Below are 18428 nucleotides of genomic sequence, written 5' to 3' on the forward strand. Positions count from 1 at the left end.
GTCTCCCATGCTTTGCGCTAGGCCTGCCTCCGCCTTCCGCTAAAAGAGGACCTCAATTTTCTCTGGAACACCCAGCAGACCACCATGGTTCTACTCGCCCTGGCAAAAACGTCTCCAGGCCACAAGAGGAGAGAAACTTACTCTCCTGGGCCATGGCCCAGAACCTCCTAGTACGCCTGAACCCTACTGCCGAACACCCACTAGGAAATCACCCCGGCAGGCCAATGTCTTCCTCAACGTCTTGAGCTCTGGATCACCCATGCATGCCGAAACCAAATCAGGACTGACACTCAGAGGACTACAGGCTCGGAGTCCTAACGCCAAGTGAACTCGGCTGAAAAGGGCCTTACGTTCCAGGGTCCATTCCCACACAGCCGCCATCGGCAAAGGGCCACAGGCTTCTCCCCTCCGCCACACGACTCACTGCAGCCCCCTACGTCTACGTGGTGGACCTCAGTTTCGATGAGAACGACGGTATAGAGTTTTCACTCATTTTGTTCAGCTTCCAAGGAATGTTTTTGTGGGAGTCATCATCGATCCACGCTTGTGACCCTCACCTGGCAAGGAGCAACCTCGGTGACTTGGGGCCAGGAGACGCTTACCATCGTCAGCTATGAAGGGCCACACTCAGGAAACAGAGGGCACGGCCATGCGGGTGTTCCCCGTCCTCCCTGGGCATCTTCCCAGAGCCACAGGAGCCGGCGGCAACCTTTCCATCCTTCCGTGGAAACACGACCTGCCATGCGTATGCAAGGAGACAAAAGAGAGGGGTGCCCAAGAATAACCATGACTGGCCTGCTCCGCAGCCTGCTGATCCTCAGTACACGCTCGTTAGGGAATGCAGACTTTTCAGTTGCCTGCGCCATGCCGGCCTTAGCTCAGGTCCCATGTGGCTCTTAAGGTGACCAAGAAACACTTCCAGCCACAGGAAACCCATCTAGAATCTCCATCCAACTCTACAACCCCATCTGACCCTGACACCTTCCCTGCACAGGATGTCCAAGCATGGAAGGACGAACTTGAGAAACTACGTCCTCTGGAAACCTCCTGCCTTTCTGGGCCAATGCCACGGGCATCTCGGAGCCCCACGTGACATAGATTCCAACAGGAGCCCCAGCCCCACCCTGAAGCTCCAATGCCTGAACCACACAACTTGTGCAGGAGAGGAGACCCTCAACGCCTGTCCAGCGCCTATGAAAGGCACTTGGCAAACTGCAGAATTTCATCACTCTCTACTTCCTTCAGGCACAGGCAACAATCCTTACGCACTACTTTGGACCCAGTTAGGCCTTCCACTCCCCAAACCATTCACGGCTGTCCTATGCTCAAAAACTACAAGCTGAGGTCTCGGGTTCACATGCGCCTCCTACCAGAGAAGTCATGCCTGAGGTCTGCCACCACATTGGCTCATTCGGGATCCAAACTGCATCTGTGCTCTTTCAGAAAGCACATCAACCACCATGCATGCAGCCCCACGGGCGGACCAAAACCACACAACGATACTAAGGCTTTTTCCTGAAGCACTTCTGATGCCCCAACTCGAGAGTCAACCATCTATCAGGAGGATCCATTCCCAGAAGTGGCAGCAAAAGTCCCCGATTGGTGGTAAGACCCAGTTTCTCCATTTGCATTCCCTCAAATGTCCATCTACTCATCCAGGCACTGGTCCCTCTGGAGACCCACCCTTCCTTCGCCGGGTGGACCATGGCTCCTGCCAACATTGTGTGGCAATACCACTGGCAACACTGTAGCATTTCCAGGAAAAGAGAAAACCCACCAGACTCCCGGAAACACCACGCCCCTGTGCACTAAAGAAGGGTCTCCCATGCTTTGCGCTGGGCCTGCCTCCGCCTTCCGCTAAAAGAGGACCTCAATTTTCTCTGGAACACCCAGCAGACCACCATGGTTCTACTCGCCCTGGCAAAAACGTCTCCAGGCCACAAGAGGAGGAAACTTACTCTCCTGTGCCATGGCCCAGAACCTCCTAGTACGCCTGAACCCTACTGCCGAACACCCACTAGGAAATCACCCCGGGCAGGCCAATGTCTTCCTCAACGTCTTGAGCTCTGGATCACCCATGCATGCCGAAACCAAATCAGGACTGACACTCAGAGGACTACAGGCTCGGAGTCCTAACGCCAAGTGAACTCGGCTGAAAAGGGCCTTCCCTTCCAGGGTCCATTCCCACACAGCCCCCGTCGGCAAAGGGCCACAGGCTTCTCCCCTCCGCCACCCGACTCACTGCAGCCCCCTACGTCTACGTGGTGGACCTCAGTTTCGATGAGAACGACGGTATAGAGTTTTCACTCATTTTGTTCAGCTTCCAAGGAATGTTTTTGTGGGAGTCATCATCGATCCACGCTTGTGACCCTCACCTGGCAAGGAGCAACCTCGGTGACTTGGGGCCAGGAGACGCTTACCATCGTCAGCTATGAAGGGCCACACTCAGGAAACAGAGGGCACGGCCATGCGGGTGTTCCCCGTCCTCCCTGGGCATCTTCCCACAGCCACAGGAGCCGGCGGCAACCTTTCCATCCTTCCGTGGAAACACGACCTGCCATGCGTATGCAAGGAGACAAAAGAGAGGGATGCCCATGAAGAATAACCATGACTGGCCTGCTCCACAGCCTGCTGCTCCTCAGTACACGCTCGTTAGGGAATGCAGACTTTTCAGTTGCCTGCGCCATGCCGGCCTTAGCTCAGGTCCCATGTGGCTCTTAAGGTGACCAAGAAACACTTCCAGCCACAGGAAACCCATCTAGAATCTCCATCCAACTCTACAACCCCATCTGACCCTGACACCTTCCCTGCACAGGATGTCCAAGCATGGAAGGACGAACTTGAGAAACTACGTCCTCTGGAAACCTCCTGCCTTTCTGGGCCAATGCCACGGGCATCTCGGAGCCCCACGTGACATAGATTCCAACAGGAGCACCAGCCCCACCCTGAAGCTCCAATGCCTGAACCCCACAACTTGTGCAGGAGAGGAGACCCTCAACGCCTGTCCAGCGCCCATGAAAGGCACTTGGCAATCTGCTGAATTTCATCACTCTCTACTTCCTTCAGGCACAGGCAACAATCCTTACGCACTACTTTGGACCCAGTTAGGCCTTTCCACTCCCCAAACCATTCACCGCTGTCCTATGCTCAAAAACTACAAGCTGAGGTCTCGGGTTCACATGCGCCTCCTACCAGAGAAGTCATACCTGAGGTCTGCCACCACATTGGCTCTTTCGGGATCCAAACTGCGTCTGTGCTCTTTCAGAAAGCACATCAACCACCATGCATGCAGCCCCACGGGCGGACCAAAAGCACACAACGATACTAAGGCTTTTTCCTGAAGCACTTCTGTTGCCCCAACTCGAGAGTCAACCATCTATCAGGAGGATCCATTCCCAGAAGTGGCAGCAAAAGGCCCCGCTTGGTGGTAAGACCCAGTTTCTCCATTTGCATTCCCTCAAATGTCCATCTACTCATCCAGGCACTGGTCCCTCTGGAGACCCACCCTTCCTTCCCCGGGTGGACCATGGCTCCTGCCAACATTGTGTGGCAATACCACTGGCAACAATGTAGCATTTCCAGGAAAAGAGAAAACCCACCAGACTCCCGGAAACACCACGCCCCTGTGCACTAAAGAAGGGTCTCCCATGCTTTGCGCTGGGCCTGCCTCCGACTTCCGCTAAAAGAGGACCTCAATTTTCTCTGGAACACCCAGCAGACCACCATGGTTCTACTCGCCCTGGCAAAAACGTCTCCAGGCCACAAGAGGAGGAAACTTACTCTCCTGTTCCATGGCCCAGAACCTCCTAGTACGCCTGAACCCTACTGCCGAACACCCACTAGGAAATCACCCCGGGCAGGCCAATGTCTTCCTCAACGTCTTGAGCTCTGGATCACCCATGCATGCCGAAACCAAATCAGGACTGACCCTCAGAGGACTACAGGCTCGGAGTCCTAACGCCAAGTGAACTCGGCTGAAAAGGGCCTTCCCTTCCAGGGTCCATTCCCACACAGGCCCCGTCGGCAAAGGGCCACAGGCTTCTCCACTCCACCACCCGACTCACTGCAGCCCCCTACGTCTACGTGGTGGACCTCAGTTTCGATGAGAACGACGGTATAGAGTTTTCACTCATTTTGTTCAGCTTCCAAGGAATGTTTTTGTGGGAGTCATCATCGATCCACGCTTGTGACCCTCACCTGGCAAGGAGCAACCTCGGTGACTTGGGGCCAGGAGACGCTTACCATCGTCAGCTATGAAGGGCCACACTCAGGAAACAGAGGGCACGGCCATGCGGGTGTTCCCCGTCCTCCCTGTGCATCTTCCCACAGCCATAGGATCCGGCGGCAACCTTTCCATCCTTCCGTGGAAACACGACCTGCCATGCGTATGCAAGGAGACAAAAGAGAGGGATGCCCATGAAGAATAACCATGACTGGCCTGCTCCGCAGCCTGCTGCTCCTCAGTACACGCTCGTTAGGGAATGCAGACTTTTCAGTTGCCTGCGCCATGCCGGCCTTAGCTCAGGTCCCATGTGGCTCTTAAGGTGACCAAGAAACACTTCCAGCCACAGGAAACCCATCTAGAATCTCCATCCAACTCTACAACCCCATCTGACCCTGACACCTTCCCTGCACAGGATGTCCAAGCATGGAAGGACGAACTTGAGAAACTACGTCCTCTGGAAACCTCCTGCCTTTCTGGGCCAATGCCACGGGCATCTCGGAGCCCCACGTGACATAGATTCCAACAGGAGCCCCAGCCCCACCCTGAAGCTCCAATGCCTGAACCACACAACTTGTGCAGGAGAGGAGACCCTCAACGCCTGTCCAGCGCCTATGAAAGGCACTTGGCAAACTGCTGAATTTCATCACTCTCTACTTCCTTCAGGCACAGGCAACAATCCTTACGCACTACTTTGGACCCAGTTAGGCCTTTCCACTCCCCAAACCATTCACGGCTGTCCTATGCTCAAAAACTACAAGCTGAGGTCTCGGGTTCACATGCGCCTCCTACCAGAGAAGTCATGCCTGAGGTCTGCCACCACATTGGCTCATTCGGGATCCAAACTGCGTCTGTGCTCTTTCAGAAAGCACATCAACCACCATGCATGCAGCCCCACGGGCGGACCAAAACCACACAACGATACTAAGGCTTTTTCCTGAAGCACTTCTGATGCCCCAACTCGAGAGTCAACCATCTATCAGGAGGATCCATTCCCAGAAGTGGCAGCAAAAGGCCCCGCTTGGTGGTAAGACCCAGTTTCTCCATTTGCATTCCCTCAAATGTCCATCTACTCATCCAGGCACTGGTCCCTCTGGAGACCCACCCTTCCTTCCCCGCGTGGACCATGGCTCCTGCCAACATTGTGTGGCAATACCACTGGCAACACTGTAGCATTTCCAGGAAAAGAGAAAACCCACCAGACTCCCGGAAACACCACGCCCCTGTGTACTGAAGAAGGGTCTCCCATGCTTTGCGCTGGGCCTGCCTCCGCCTTCCGCTAAAAGAGGACCTCAATTTTCTCTGGAACACCCAGCAGACCACCATGGTTCTACTAACCCTGGCAAAAACGTCTCCAGGCCACAAGAGGAGGAAACTTACTCTCCTGGGCCATGGCCCAGAACCTCCTAGTACGCCTGAACCCTACTGCCGAACACCCACTAGGAAATCACCCCGGGCAGGCGAATGTCTTCCTCAACGTCATGAGCTCTGGATCACCCAAGCAATGCCGAAACCAAATCAGGACTGACACTCAGAGGACTACAGGCTCGGAGTCCTAACGCCAAGTGAACTCGGCTGAAAAGGGCCTTCCCTTCCAGGGTCCATTCCCACACAGCCCCCGTCGGCAAAGGGCCACAGTCTTTTCCCCTCCGCCACCCGACTCACTGCAGCCCCCTACGTCTACGTGGTGGACCTCAGTTTCGATGAGAACGACGGTATAGAGTTTTCACTCATTTTGTTCAGCTTCCAAGGAATGTTTTTGTGGGAGTCATCATCGATCCACGCTTGTGACCCTCACCTGGCAAGGAGCAACCTCGGTGACTTGGGGCCAGGAGACGCTTACCATCGTCAGCTATGAAGGGCCACACTCAGGAAACAGAGGGCACGGGCATACGGGTGTTCCCCGTCCTCCCTGGGCATCTTCCCACAGCCACAGGAGCCGGCGGCAACCTTTCCATCCTTCCGTGGAAACACGACCTGCCATGCGTATGCAAGGAGACAAAAGAGAGGGATGCCCATGAAGAATAACCATGACTGGCCTGCTCCGCAGCCTGCTGCTCCTCAGTACACGCTCGTTAGGGAATGCAGACTTTTCAGTTGCCTGCGCCATGCCGGCCTTAGCTCAGGTCCCATGTGGCTCTTAAGGTGACCAAGAAACACTTCCAGCCACAGGAAACCCATCTAGAATCTCCATCCAACTCTACAACCCCATCTGACCCTGACACCTTCCCTGCACAGGATGTCCAAGCATGGAAGGACGAACTTGAGAAACTACGTCCTCTGGAAACCTCCTGCCTTTCTGGGCCAATGCCACTGGCATCTCGGAGCCCCACGTGACATAGATTCCAACAGGAGGCCCAGCCCCACCCTGAAGCTCCAATGCCTGAACCACACAACTTGTGCAGGAGAGGAGACCCTCAACGCCTGTCCAGCGCCTATGAAAGGCACTTGGCAAACTGCTGAATTTCATCACTCTCTACTTCCTTCAGGCACAGGCAACAATCCTTACGCACTACTTTGGACCCAGTTAGGCCTTTCCACTCCCCAAACCATTCACGGCTGTCCTATGCTCAAAAACTACAAGCTGAGGTCTCGGGTTCACATGCGCCTCCTACCAGAGAAGTCATGCCTGAGGTCTGCCACCACATTGGCTCATTCAGGATCCAAACTGCGTCTGTGCTCTTTCAGAAAGCACATCAACCACCATGCATGCAGCCCCACGGGCGGACCAAAACCACACAACGATACTAAGGCTTTTTCCTGAAGCACTTCTGATGCCCCAACTCGAGAGTCAACCATCTATCAGGAGGATCCATTCCCAGAAGTGGCAGCAAAAGGCCCCGCTTGGTGGTAAGACCCAGTTTCTCCATTTGCATTCCCTCAAATGTCCATCTACTCATCCAGGCACTGGTCCCTCTGGAGACCCACCCTTCCTTCGCCGGGTGGACCATGGCTCCTGCCAACATTGTGTGGCAATACCACTGGCAACACTGTAGCATTTCCAGGAAAAGAGAAAACCCACCAGACTCCCGGAAACACCACGCCCCTGTGTACTAAAGAAGGGTCTCCCATGCTTTGCGCTGGGCCTGCCTCCGCCTTCCGCTAAAAGAGGACCTCAATTTTCTCTGGAACACCCAGCAGACCACCATGGTTCTACTAACCCTGGCAAAAACGTCTCCAGGCCACAAGAGGAGGAAACTTACTCTCCTGGGCCATGGCCCAGAACCTCCTAGTACGCCTGAACCCTACTACCGAACACCCACTAGGAAATCACCCCGGGCAGGCGAATGTCTTCCTCAACGTCATGAGCTCTGGATCACCCAAGCAATGCCGAAACCAAATCAGGACTGACACTCAGAGGACTACAGGCTCGGAGTCCTAACGCCAAGTGAACTCGGCTGAAAAGGGCCTTCCCTTCCAGGGTCCATTCCCACACAGCACCCGTCGGCAAAGGGCCACAGTCTTCTCCCCTCCGCCACCCGACTCACTGCAGCCCCCTACGTCTACGTGGTGGACCTCAGTTTCGATGAGAACGACGGTATAGAGTTTTCACTCATTTTGTTCAGCTTCCAAGGAATGTTTTTGTGGGAGTCATCATCGATCCACGCTTGTGACCCTCACCTGGCAAGGAGCAACCTCGGTGACTTGGGGCCAGGAGACGCTTACCATCGTCAGCTATGAAGGGCCACACTCAGGAAACAGAGGGCACGGGCATACGGGTGTTCCCCGTCCTCCCTGGGCATCTTCCCACAGCCACAGGAGCTGGCGGCAACCTTTCCATCCTTCCGTGGAAACACGACCTGCCATGCGTATGCAAGGAGACAAAAGAGAGGGATGCCCATGAAGAATAACCATGACTGGCCTGCTCCGCAGCCTGCTGCTCCTCAGTACACGCTCGTTAGGGAATGCAGACTTTTCAGTTGCCTGCGCCATGCCGGCCTTAGCTCAGGTCCCATGTGGCTCTTAAGGTGACCAAGAAACACTTCCAGCCACAGGAAACCCATCTAGAATCTCCATCCAACTCTACAACCCCATCTGACCCTGACACCTTCCCTGCACAGGATGTCCAAGCATGGAAGGACGAACTTGAGAAACTACGTCCTCTGGAAACCCCTGCCTTTCTGGGCCAATGCCACGGGCATCTCGGAGCCCCACGTGACATAGATTCCAACAGGAGCCCCAGCCCCACCCTGAAGCTCCAATGCCTGAACCCCACAACTTGTGCAGGAGAGGAGACCCTCAACGCCTGTCCAGCGCCTATGAAAGTCACTTGGCAAACTGCTGAATTTGATCACTCTCTACTTCCTTCAGGCACAAGCAACAATCCTTACGCACTACTTTGGACCCAGTTAGGCCTTTCCACTCCCCAAACCATTCACGGCTGTCCTATGCTCACAAACTACAAGCTGAGGTCTCGGGTTCACATGCGCCTCCTACCAGAGAAGTCATGCCTGAGGTCTGCCACCACATTGGCTCATTCGGGATCCAAACTGCGTCTGTGCTCTTTCAGAAAGCACATCAACCACCATGCATGCAGCCCCACGGGCGGACCAAAAGCACACAACGATACTAAGGCTTTTCCCTGAAGCACTTCTGATGCCCCAACTCGAGAGTCAACCATCTATCAGGAGGATCCATTCCCAGAAGTGGCAGCAAAAGGCCCCGCTTGGTGGTAAGACCCAGTTTCTCCATTTGCAATCCCTCAAATGTCCATCTACTCATCCAGGCACTGGTCCCTCTGGAGACCCACCCTTCCTTCCCCGCGTGGACCATGGCTCCTGCCAACATTGTGTGGCAATACCACTGGCAACACTGTAGCATTTCCAGGAAAAGAGAAAACCCACCAGACTCCCGGAAACACCACGCCCCTGTGCACTAAACAAGGGTCTCCCATGCTTTGCGCTGGGCCTGCCTCCGCCTTCCGCTAAAAGAGGACCTCAATTTTCTCTGGAACACCCAGCAGACCACCATGGTTCTACTCGCCCTGGCAAAAACGTCTCCAGGCCAGAAGTGGAGGAAACTTACTCTCCTGGGCCATGGCCCAGAACCTCCAAGTACGCCTGAACCCTACTGCCGAACACCCACTAGGAAATCACCCCGGGCAGGCCAATGTCTTCCTCAACGTCTTGAGCTCTGGATCACCCATGCATGCTGAAACCAAATCAGGACTGACACTCAGAGGACTACAGGCTCGGAGTCCTAACGCCAAGTGAACTCGGCTGAAAAGGGCCTTCCCTTCCAGGGTCCATTCCCACACAGCCCCCGTCGGGAAAGGGCCACAGGCTTCTCCACTCCACCACCCGACTCACTGCAGCCCCCTACGTCTACGTGGTGGACCTCAGTTTCGATGAGAACGACGGTATAGAGTTTTCACTCATTTTGTTCAGCTTCCAAGGAATGTTTTTGTGGGAGTCATCATCGATCCACGCTTGTGACCCTCACCTGGCAAGGAGCAACCTCGGTGACTTGGGGCCAGGAGACGCTTACCATCGTCAGCTATGAAGGGCCACACTCAGGAAACAGAGGGCACGGCCATGCGGGTGTTCCCCGTCCTCCCTGGGCATCTTCCCAGAGCCACAGGAGCTGGCGGCAACCTTTCCATCCTTCCGTGGAAACACGACCTGCCATGCGTATGCAAGGAGACAAAAGAGAGGGATGCCCATGAAGAATAACCATGACTGGCCTGCTCCGCAGCCTGCTACTCCTCAGTACACGCTCGTTAGGGAATGCAGACTTTTCAGTTGCCTGCGCCATGCCGGCCTTAGCTCAGGTCCCATGTGGCTCTTAAGGTGACCAAGAAACACTTCCAGCCACAGGAAACCCATCTAGAATCTCCATCCAACTCTACAACCCCATCTGACCCTGACACCTTCCCTGCACAGGATGTCCAAGCATGGAAGGACGAACTTGAGAAACTACGTCCTCTGGAAACCTCCTGCCTTTCTGGGCCAATGCCACGGGCATCTCGGAGCCCCAGCCCCACCCTGAAGCTCCAATGCCTGAACCCCACAACTTGTGCAGGAGAGGAGACCCTCAACGCCTGTCCAGCGCCTATGAAAGGCACTTGGCAAACTGCTGAATTTCATCACTCTCTACTTCCTTCAGGCACAGGCAACAATCCTTATGCACTACTTTGGACCCAGTTAGGCCTTTCCACTCCCCAAACCATTCACGGCTGTCCTATGCTCAAAAACTACAAGCTGAGGTCTCGGGTTCACATGCGCCTCCTACCAGAGAAGTCATGCCTGAGGTCTGCCACCACATTGGCTCATTCGGGATCCAAACTGCATCTGTGCTCTTTCAGAAAGCACATCAACTACCATGCATGCAGCCTCACGGGCGGACCAAAAGCACACAGGATACTAAGGCTTTTTCCTGAATCACTTCTCATGCCCCAACTCGAGAGCCAACCATCTATCAGGAGGAAGAAGAGTCCTGAAGAGTGTACAAAAATGACAAGCAACCATGACAACAATGGCCCGCTGCCAAGGCTCTCCTCTCTAATGCCAGCTTAATGTCGGCTGGGTATACTCCCCAAAGCTCACCATACACTGTCCTGCATCCCCAATCCACAGAGAGCTGATCCACAATCCCGCAACTGGGGGCTAGATCCATACATACGGGGAACTTGGGTGCGCCATTTTGGAGGATACTTTGCTCCAGGCCTCGCTTTCCGCACCTTCTAGGCTTTACCAGGGGTATCCCTGCTGCAATTTTCCACATCCGCCTTGTACCTGTCCTCCCCTCCACCCTCCACACTCCACCCCGCTGCCCGCTGGGAGAATGTCTGCTGCACCCTCACCCACTGTTCCTATAAGAAAAGGAGGGCCAGGGCTAGCCCTCTCCAGGCCACCTCATACCTCCAAGTCATCCCAACCTTTTAAAACAGGGCGCTTGGACACCTCACACCTGTTGTTCACCCAGCAGGCTTGGCTCTGCTGAGCATCTGATTCGGCTCAGACACGAATACCCAGCGGCCACACGCACATGTAAGGGGCCACAGCTCAGCTGTGGGCATCGGCCTGGCCTAGGAATTCGCATATGAGGAGGACAAGTATTGGAAGCCCCGGAAGATCTCCCTGGACCCTGCCACCTCTGTCTCTGTCTAGGCTGAGGAAAATCCTCAATGCTCAGGATATACTGTCCTGCATCCCCAATATACAGAGAGCTAATCGAGAACCGCACATCTGGGGGCTACGGCAACACACCCGGAGAACTTGCGTGCGCCCTCTTGGGAGGATAGTTCGCTACAGGCCTCGCATTGCGCACCTTACAAGCATTAACCAAGGGTCTGCCTACTGCGACATTCCACTTCCGCCTTGTTCCTGTCCTCCACTCCACCCCGCTGTCCCTGAGATAACGTATGCTACACACTCACCCAGTGGTCCCATCAGGAAACGAAGGGCCACGGCTATGCCTCGTGCCTACAGAGAACCTCGTGCCTCCAAGTCATCCCAACCTTTTAAAAGAGGGCGCTTGGACACCTCACATCTCTGTTGCCCCAGTAGGCATAGCCCCTTCGAACACCTGATTCGGCTCAGCCAAAATGCCGAGTGGCCACACGCACATGGACGGAGCCACAGCTCAGCTGTGGGCATCGGCCTGGCCTAGGAATTCGCATATGAGGAGCACAAGTTTTGGAAGCCCCGGCAGCTCTCCCTGGACCCTGCCACCTCTGTCTCTGTCTATGCCAACGTGCCGGACCTCAGTCACGATGAGCGAGACGGTAATGGGTTTTCACTCATTTTGTTCAGCTTTTCCAAGGAATGTTATTGGAGGACTCATCATCGATCCAAGCACGCCGGATGCACCAACCGCGTCCACGTCCCTGGCGGGGCCGCGGCCCGACCGAGCACAGTCATTGGGATGGTATTTCCACACCAACCCTCATAGCCTGCAACAACTGGCTTGGCACGGGGAAGGTGGACCAGCCAAGCTTACCGTCTTGGCCACGCTCCGGCCTGTTTCCCAGTCGCGAACACAGGGATGCCAAACACAAAACAGGACCCCACGGCCTCAGCACAGGTGGACACGCTCCACTCAGCCACCAGGCACGCCTCCCTCGCCCGCCACCTTTTCCTGAAGTGTGTACACAAATGAAAAGCAACCATGAGAACAATGGCCCGATGCCAAGGGTCTCCTCCCCGATACCAGCTTCCTGTCGGCTGAGTATACTCCCCAATGCTCACCATACACTGTCTTGCATCCCCAATCCACAGAGAGCTCATCCACAATCCTGCACCTGGGGGCTAGATCCATACACACGGGGAACTTGGGTGCGCCATCTTGGGAGGATAGTTTGCTATAAGCCTCCCTTTCCGCACCTTCTAGGCTTCACCCGGGGTATGCCTGCTGCAATTTTCCACATCTGCCATGTACCTGTCCTCCCCTCTAACCTCCACACTCCACCCCGCTGAAAGCTGCAAGAATGTCTGCTGCACCCTCACCCACTGCTCCTATAAGAAAGGGAGGGCCAGGGCTAGCCCTCTCCAGGCCACCTCTTACCTCCAAGACATCCCAACCTTTAAAAAGAGGGCGCTTGGACACCTCACACCTCTTGTTCCCCCAGCAGGCCTGGTTCTGCTGAGCATCTCATTCGGCTCAGCCAAGAATACTCAGCGGCCACACGCACATGAACATGGCCACAGCCCACCTTTCCACATTGGCCGGGCCTAGGATTTCGCTCATGGGGAGGACAAGTATTGGAAGCCCCGGCAGCTATCCCTGGCCCCTGCCAACTCTGCCTCTGCCTCTGCCAACGTGCTGGACCTCAGTCACGATGAGCGAGACGGGAGTGGGTTTTCACTCATTTTGTTCAGCTTTTCCAAGGAATGTTATTGGAGGACTCATCATCGATCCAAGCACGCCAGACGCACCAACCGCGTCCACGCCCCTGGCCGGGCCTGGGCCCGACCGAGCACATTTGGGGGGTGGTATTTCCACGCCAATCATGCATATCCTCCAACAACTGGCTTCACGTGCTGGAGGTGGACAAACCAATCTTACCGTCTTCACCACGCACCGGCCTTTGTCCCAGTCACGAACACAGGCATTCCAACCAGAAAAAAGGACCCAAGGGCCTCAGAAGAGGTGGGCACGCTCCAATCTGCCACCAGGAAGCCTTCTCGCTCGCCGTCTCCTCCTGAAGAGTGCACACAAACGACAAGCAACCATGAGAACAAAGTCCCAGGGCCAGGCCCCTCCTCTCGATGCCAGCTTCCTGTAGGCTGAGGAAAATCCTCAATGCTCAGGATGTACTCTCCTGCATCCCCAATATACAGACGGATAATCGAGAACCGCACATCTGGGGGCTACGGCCACACACCCGGAGAACTTGCGCGCGCCATCTTGGGAGGATAGTTCGCTACAGGCCTCGCATTGCGCACCTTACAGGCATCACCAAGGGTCTGCCGACTGCGACATTCAACTTCCGCCTTGTTCCTGTCCTCCACTCCACCCCGCTGTCCCTGAGATAACGTACGGTACACACTCACCCAGTGGTCCCATCAGGAAACGAAGGGCCACGGCTATGCCTCGTGCCTACAGAGAACCTCGTGCCTCCAAGTCATCCCAACCTTTTAAAAGAGGGCGCTTGGACACCTCACATCTCTGTTGCCCCAGTAGGCATAGCCCCTTAGAGCACCTGATTCGGCTCAGCCAAAATGCCGAGCGGCCACACGCACATGGACGGAGCCACAACTCAGCTGTGGGCATCGGCCTGGCCTAGGAATTCGAATGTGAGGAGGACAAGTATTGGAAGCCCCGGCAGCTCTCCCTGGACCCTCCCACCTCTGTCTCTGTCTATGCCAACGTGCCGGACCTCAGTCACGATGAGCGAGACGGTAATGGGTTTTCACTCATTTTGTTCAGCTTTTCCAAGGAATGTTATTGGAGGACTCATCATCGATCCAAGCACGCCGGATCCACCAACCGCGTCCACGTCCCTGGCCGGGCCGCGACCCGACCGAGCACAGTCATTGGGATGGTATTTCCGCACCAACCCTCATAGCCTACAACAACTGGCTTGGCACGGGGGAGGTGGCCCAGCCAAGCTTACCGTCTTGGCCACGCTCCGGCCTGTTTCCCAGTCGCGAACACAGGGATGCCAAACACAAAACAGGACCCCACGGCCTCAGCACAGGTGGACACGCTCCACTCAGCCACCAGGCACGCCACCCTCGCCCGCCACCTTTTCCTGAAGTGTGTACACAAATGAAAAGCAACCATGAGGACAATGGCCCGATGCCAAGGCTCTCCTCCCCGATACCAGCTTCCTGTCGGCTGAGTATACTCCCCAATGCTCACCATACACTGTCTTGCATCCCCAATCCACAGAGAGCTCATCCACAATCCTGCACCTGGGGGCTAGATCCACACACACGGGGAACTTGGGTGCGCCATCTTGGGAGGATAGTTTCCTATTGGCCTCCCTTTCCGCACCTTCTAGGCTTCACCCGGGGTATGCCTGCTGCAATTTTCCACATCTGCCTTGTACCTGTCCTCCCCTCTAACCTCCACACTCCACCCCGCTGAAAGCTGCAAGAATGTCTGCTGCACCCTCACCCACTGCTCCTATAAGAAAGGGAGGGCCAGGGCTAGCCCTCTGCAGGCCACCTCTTACCTCCAAGACATCCCAACCTTTTAAAAGAGGGCGCTTGGACACCTCACACCTCTTGTTCCCCCAGCAGGTCTGGTTCTGCTGAGCATCTCATTCTGCTCAGCCAAGAATACTCAGCGGCCACACGCACATGAACAGGGCCACAGCCCACCTTTCCACATTGGCCGGGCCTAAGATTTCGCTCATGGGGAGGACAAGTATTGGAAGCCCCGGCAGCTATCCCTGGCCCCTGCCAACTCTGCCTCTGCCTCTACCAACGTGCTGGACCTCAGTCACGATGAGCGAGACGGTAGTGGGTTTTCACTCATTTTGTTCAGCTTTTCCAAGGAATGTTATTGGAGGACTCATCATCGATCCAAGCACGCCGGACGCACCAACCGCGTCCACGCCCCTGGCCGGGCCTGGGCCCGACCGAGCACATTTGGGGGGCGGTATTTCCACGCCAATCCTGCATATCCTCCAACAACTGCCTTGACATGGTGGAGGTGGACAAACAAATCTTACCGTCTTCACCACGCACCGGCATTTGTCCCAGTCACGAACACAGGCATTCCAACCAGAAAAAAGGACCCAAGGGCCTCAGCACAGGTGGGCACGCTCCAATCTGCCACCAGGAAGCCTTCTCGCTCGCCGTCTCCTCCTGAAGAGTGCACACAAACGACAAGCAACCATGAGAACAAAGTCCCCGGGCCAGGCCCCTCCTCTCGATGCCAGCTTCCTGTAGGATGAGGAAAATCCTCAATGCTCAGGATGTACTCTCCTGCATCCCCAATATACAGAGAGCTAATCGAGAACCGCACATCTGGAGGCTACGGCCACACACCCGGAGAACTTGCGCGCGCCATCTTGGGAGGATAGTTTGCTACAGGCTTCGCATTGCGCACCTTACAGGCATTAACCAAGGGTCTGCCTACTACGACATTCCACTTCCGCCTTGTTCCTGTCCTCCACTCCACCCCGCTGTCCCTGAGATAACGTATGCTACACACTCACACAGTGGTCCCATCAGGAAACGAAGGGCCACGGCTATGCCTCGTGCCTACAGAGAACCTCGTGCCTCCAAGTCATCCCAACCTTTTAAAAGAGGGCGCTTGGACACCTCACATCTCTGTTGCCCCAGTAGGCATAGCCCCTTCGAGCACCTGATTCGGCTCAGCCAAAATGCCGAGCGGCCACACGCACATGGACGGAGCCACAGCTCAGCTGTGGGCATCGGCCTGGCCTAGGAATTCGAATGTGAGGAGGACAAGTATTGGAAGCCCCGGCAGCTCTCCCTGGACCCTCCCACCTCTGTCTCTGTCTATGCCAACGTGCCGGACATCAGTCACGATGAGCGAGACGGTAATGGGTTTTCACTCATTTTGTTCAGCTTTTCCAAGGAATGTTATTGGAGGACTCATCATCGATCCAAGCACGCCGGATCCACCAACCGCGTCCACGTCCCTGGCCGGGACGCGACCCGACCGAGCACAGTCATTGGGATGGTATTTCCGCACCAACCCTCATAGCCTACAACAACTGGCTTGGCACGGGGGAGGTGGCCCAGCCAAGCTTACCGTCTTGGCCACGCTCCGGCCTGTTTCCCAGTCGCGAACACAGGGATGCCAAACACAAAACAGGACCCCACGGCCTCAGCACAGGTGGACACGCTCCACTCAGCCACCAGGCACGCCTCCCTCGCCCGCCACCTTGTCCTGAAGAGTGTACACAAATGAAAAGCAACCATGAGCACAATGGCCCGATGACAAGGCTCTCTTCCCCGATACCAGCTTCCTGTCGGCTGAGTATACTCCCCAATGCTCACCATACACTGTCTTGCATCCCCAATCCACAGAGAGCTCATCCACAATCCTGCACCTGGGGTCTAGATCCACACACACGGGGAACTTGGGTGCGCCATCTTGGGAGGATAGTTTCCTATTGGCCTCCCTTTCCGCACCTTCTAGGCTTCACCCGGGGTATGCCTGCTGCAATTTTCCACATCTGCCTTGTACCTGTCCTCCCCTCTAACCTCCACACTCCACCCCGTTGAAAGCTGCAAGAATGTCTGCTGCACCCTCACCCACTGCTCCTATAAGAAAGGGAGGGCCAGGGCTAGCCCTCTGCAGGCCACCTCTTACCTCCAAGACATCCCAACCTTTTAAAAGAGGGCGCTTGGACACCTCACACCTCTTGTTCCCCCAGCAGGTCTGGTTCTGCTGAGCATCTCATTCTGCTCAGCCAAGAATACTCAGCGGCCACACGCACATGAACAGGGCCACAGCCCACCTTTCCACATTGGCCGGGCCTAAGATTTCGCTCATGGGGAGGACAAGTATTGGAAGCCCCGGCAGCTATCCCTGGCCCCTGCCAACTCTGCCTCTGCCTCTGCCAACGTGCTGGACCTCAGTCACGATGAGCGAGACGGTAGTGGGTTTTCACTCATTTTGTTCAGCTTTTCCAAGGAATGTTATTGGAGGACTCATCATCGATCCAAGCACGCCGGACGCACCAACCGCGTCCACGCCCCTGGCCGGGCCTGGGCCCGACCGAGCACATTTGGGGGGCGGTATTTCCACGCCAATCCTGCATATCCTCCAACAACTGCCTTGACATGGTGGAGGGGGACAAACAAATCTTACCGTCTTCACCACGCACCGGCCTTTGTCCCAGTCATGAACACAGCCATTCCAACCAGAAAAAAGGACCCAAGGGCCTCAGCACAGGTGGGCACGCTCCAATCTGCCACCAGGAAGCCTTCTCGCTCGCCGTCTCCTCCTGAAGAGTGCACACAAACGACAAGCAACCATGAGAACAAAGTCCCAGGGCCAGGCCCCTCCTCTCGATGCCAGCTTCCTGTAGGATGAGGAAAATCCTCAATGCTCAGGATGTACTCTCCTGCATCCCCAATATACAGAGAGCTAATCGAGAACCGCACATCTGGAGGCTACGGCCACACACCCGGAGAACTTGCGCGCGCCATCTTGGGAGGATAGTTTGCTACAGGCTTCGCATTTCGCACCTTACAGGCATTAACCAAGGGTCTGCCTACTGCGACATTCAACTTCCGCCTTGTTCCTGTCCTCCACTCCACCCCGCTGTCCCTGAGATAACGTATGCTACACACTCACCCAGTGGTCCCATCAGGAAAAGAAGGGCCACGGCTATGCCTCGTGCCTACAGAGAACCTCGTGCCTCCAAGTCACCCCAACCTTTTAAAAGAGGGCGCTTGGACACCTCACATCTGTGTTGCCCCAGTAGGCATAGCTCCTTCGAGCACCTGATTCGGGTCAGCCAAAATGCCGAGGGGCCACACGCACATGGACGGAGCCACAGCTCAGCTGTGGGCATCGGCCTGGCCAAGGAATTCGCATATGAGGAGCACAAGTATTGGAAGCCCCGTCAGCTCTCCCTGGACCCTGCCACCTCTGTCTCTGTCTATGCCAACGTGCCAGACCTCAGTCACGATGAGCTAGACGGTAATGGGTTTTCACTCATTTTGTTCAGCTTTTCCAAGGAATGTTATTGGAGGACTCATCATCGATCCAAGCACGCCGGATGCACCAACCGCGTCCACGTCCCTGGCCGGGCCGCGGCCCGACCGAGCAC

General features: G+C 55.7%; 1 long non-coding RNA gene and 13 other non-coding genes across 14 annotated transcripts; all 14 read right to left on the reverse strand.

The window, feature by feature from the left end:
• Window positions 1–448: 448 nt before the first annotated feature.
• LOC139703779 (small nucleolar RNA SNORD116) lies at window positions 449–540 on the reverse strand. Its single transcript, XR_011705859.1, has one exon. It is a non-coding gene; the product is annotated as a small nucleolar RNA SNORD116 (small nucleolar RNA).
• Window positions 541–620: 80 nt separating this feature from the next.
• On the reverse strand, window positions 621–4371 carry LOC139703778 (uncharacterized). The gene is made up of 3 exons (XR_011705858.1): window positions 4243–4371; window positions 2421–2554; window positions 621–736 (listed from the first exon to the last, which is right to left on the reverse strand). It is a non-coding gene; the product is annotated as an uncharacterized lncRNA (long non-coding RNA).
• LOC139703788 (small nucleolar RNA SNORD116) lies at window positions 2267–2358 on the reverse strand. Its single transcript, XR_011705869.1, has one exon. It is a non-coding gene; the product is annotated as a small nucleolar RNA SNORD116 (small nucleolar RNA).
• Window positions 4089–4180, reverse strand: LOC139703799 (small nucleolar RNA SNORD116). Its single transcript, XR_011705880.1, has one exon. It is a non-coding gene; the product is annotated as a small nucleolar RNA SNORD116 (small nucleolar RNA).
• A 1540-nt stretch (window positions 4372–5911) lies between the features above and the next one.
• LOC139703810 (small nucleolar RNA SNORD116) lies at window positions 5912–6003 on the reverse strand. Its single transcript, XR_011705890.1, has one exon. It is a non-coding gene; the product is annotated as a small nucleolar RNA SNORD116 (small nucleolar RNA).
• A 1731-nt stretch (window positions 6004–7734) lies between these two features.
• Window positions 7735–7826, reverse strand: LOC139703811 (small nucleolar RNA SNORD116). Its single transcript, XR_011705891.1, has one exon. It is a non-coding gene; the product is annotated as a small nucleolar RNA SNORD116 (small nucleolar RNA).
• A 1729-nt stretch (window positions 7827–9555) lies between these two features.
• On the reverse strand, window positions 9556–9647 carry LOC114082139 (small nucleolar RNA SNORD116). Its single transcript, XR_003580925.2, has one exon. It is a non-coding gene; the product is annotated as a small nucleolar RNA SNORD116 (small nucleolar RNA).
• Window positions 9648–11922: 2275 nt separating this feature from the next.
• Window positions 11923–12016, reverse strand: LOC139703784 (small nucleolar RNA SNORD116). Its single transcript, XR_011705865.1, has one exon. It is a non-coding gene; the product is annotated as a small nucleolar RNA SNORD116 (small nucleolar RNA).
• Window positions 12017–12987: 971 nt separating this feature from the next.
• Window positions 12988–13081, reverse strand: LOC139703797 (small nucleolar RNA SNORD116). The gene has a single exon (XR_011705878.1). It is a non-coding gene; the product is annotated as a small nucleolar RNA SNORD116 (small nucleolar RNA).
• Window positions 13082–14038: 957 nt separating this feature from the next.
• LOC139703785 (small nucleolar RNA SNORD116) lies at window positions 14039–14132 on the reverse strand. Its single transcript, XR_011705866.1, has one exon. It is a non-coding gene; the product is annotated as a small nucleolar RNA SNORD116 (small nucleolar RNA).
• Window positions 14133–15103: 971 nt separating this feature from the next.
• On the reverse strand, window positions 15104–15197 carry LOC139703780 (small nucleolar RNA SNORD116). The gene has a single exon (XR_011705861.1). It is a non-coding gene; the product is annotated as a small nucleolar RNA SNORD116 (small nucleolar RNA).
• Window positions 15198–16155: 958 nt separating this feature from the next.
• Window positions 16156–16249, reverse strand: LOC139703804 (small nucleolar RNA SNORD116). The gene has a single exon (XR_011705885.1). It is a non-coding gene; the product is annotated as a small nucleolar RNA SNORD116 (small nucleolar RNA).
• A 971-nt stretch (window positions 16250–17220) lies between these two features.
• On the reverse strand, window positions 17221–17314 carry LOC114081966 (small nucleolar RNA SNORD116). The gene has a single exon (XR_003580882.1). It is a non-coding gene; the product is annotated as a small nucleolar RNA SNORD116 (small nucleolar RNA).
• A 958-nt stretch (window positions 17315–18272) lies between these two features.
• Window positions 18273–18366, reverse strand: LOC139703800 (small nucleolar RNA SNORD116). The gene has a single exon (XR_011705881.1). It is a non-coding gene; the product is annotated as a small nucleolar RNA SNORD116 (small nucleolar RNA).
• Window positions 18367–18428: the final 62 nt, after the last annotated feature.

Source organism: Marmota flaviventris, unplaced genomic scaffold (genome assembly GCF_047511675.1).
Source record: "Marmota flaviventris isolate mMarFla1 unplaced genomic scaffold, mMarFla1.hap1 Scaffold_1291, whole genome shotgun sequence".
NCBI lineage: Eukaryota > Metazoa > Chordata > Mammalia > Rodentia > Sciuridae > Marmota > Marmota flaviventris.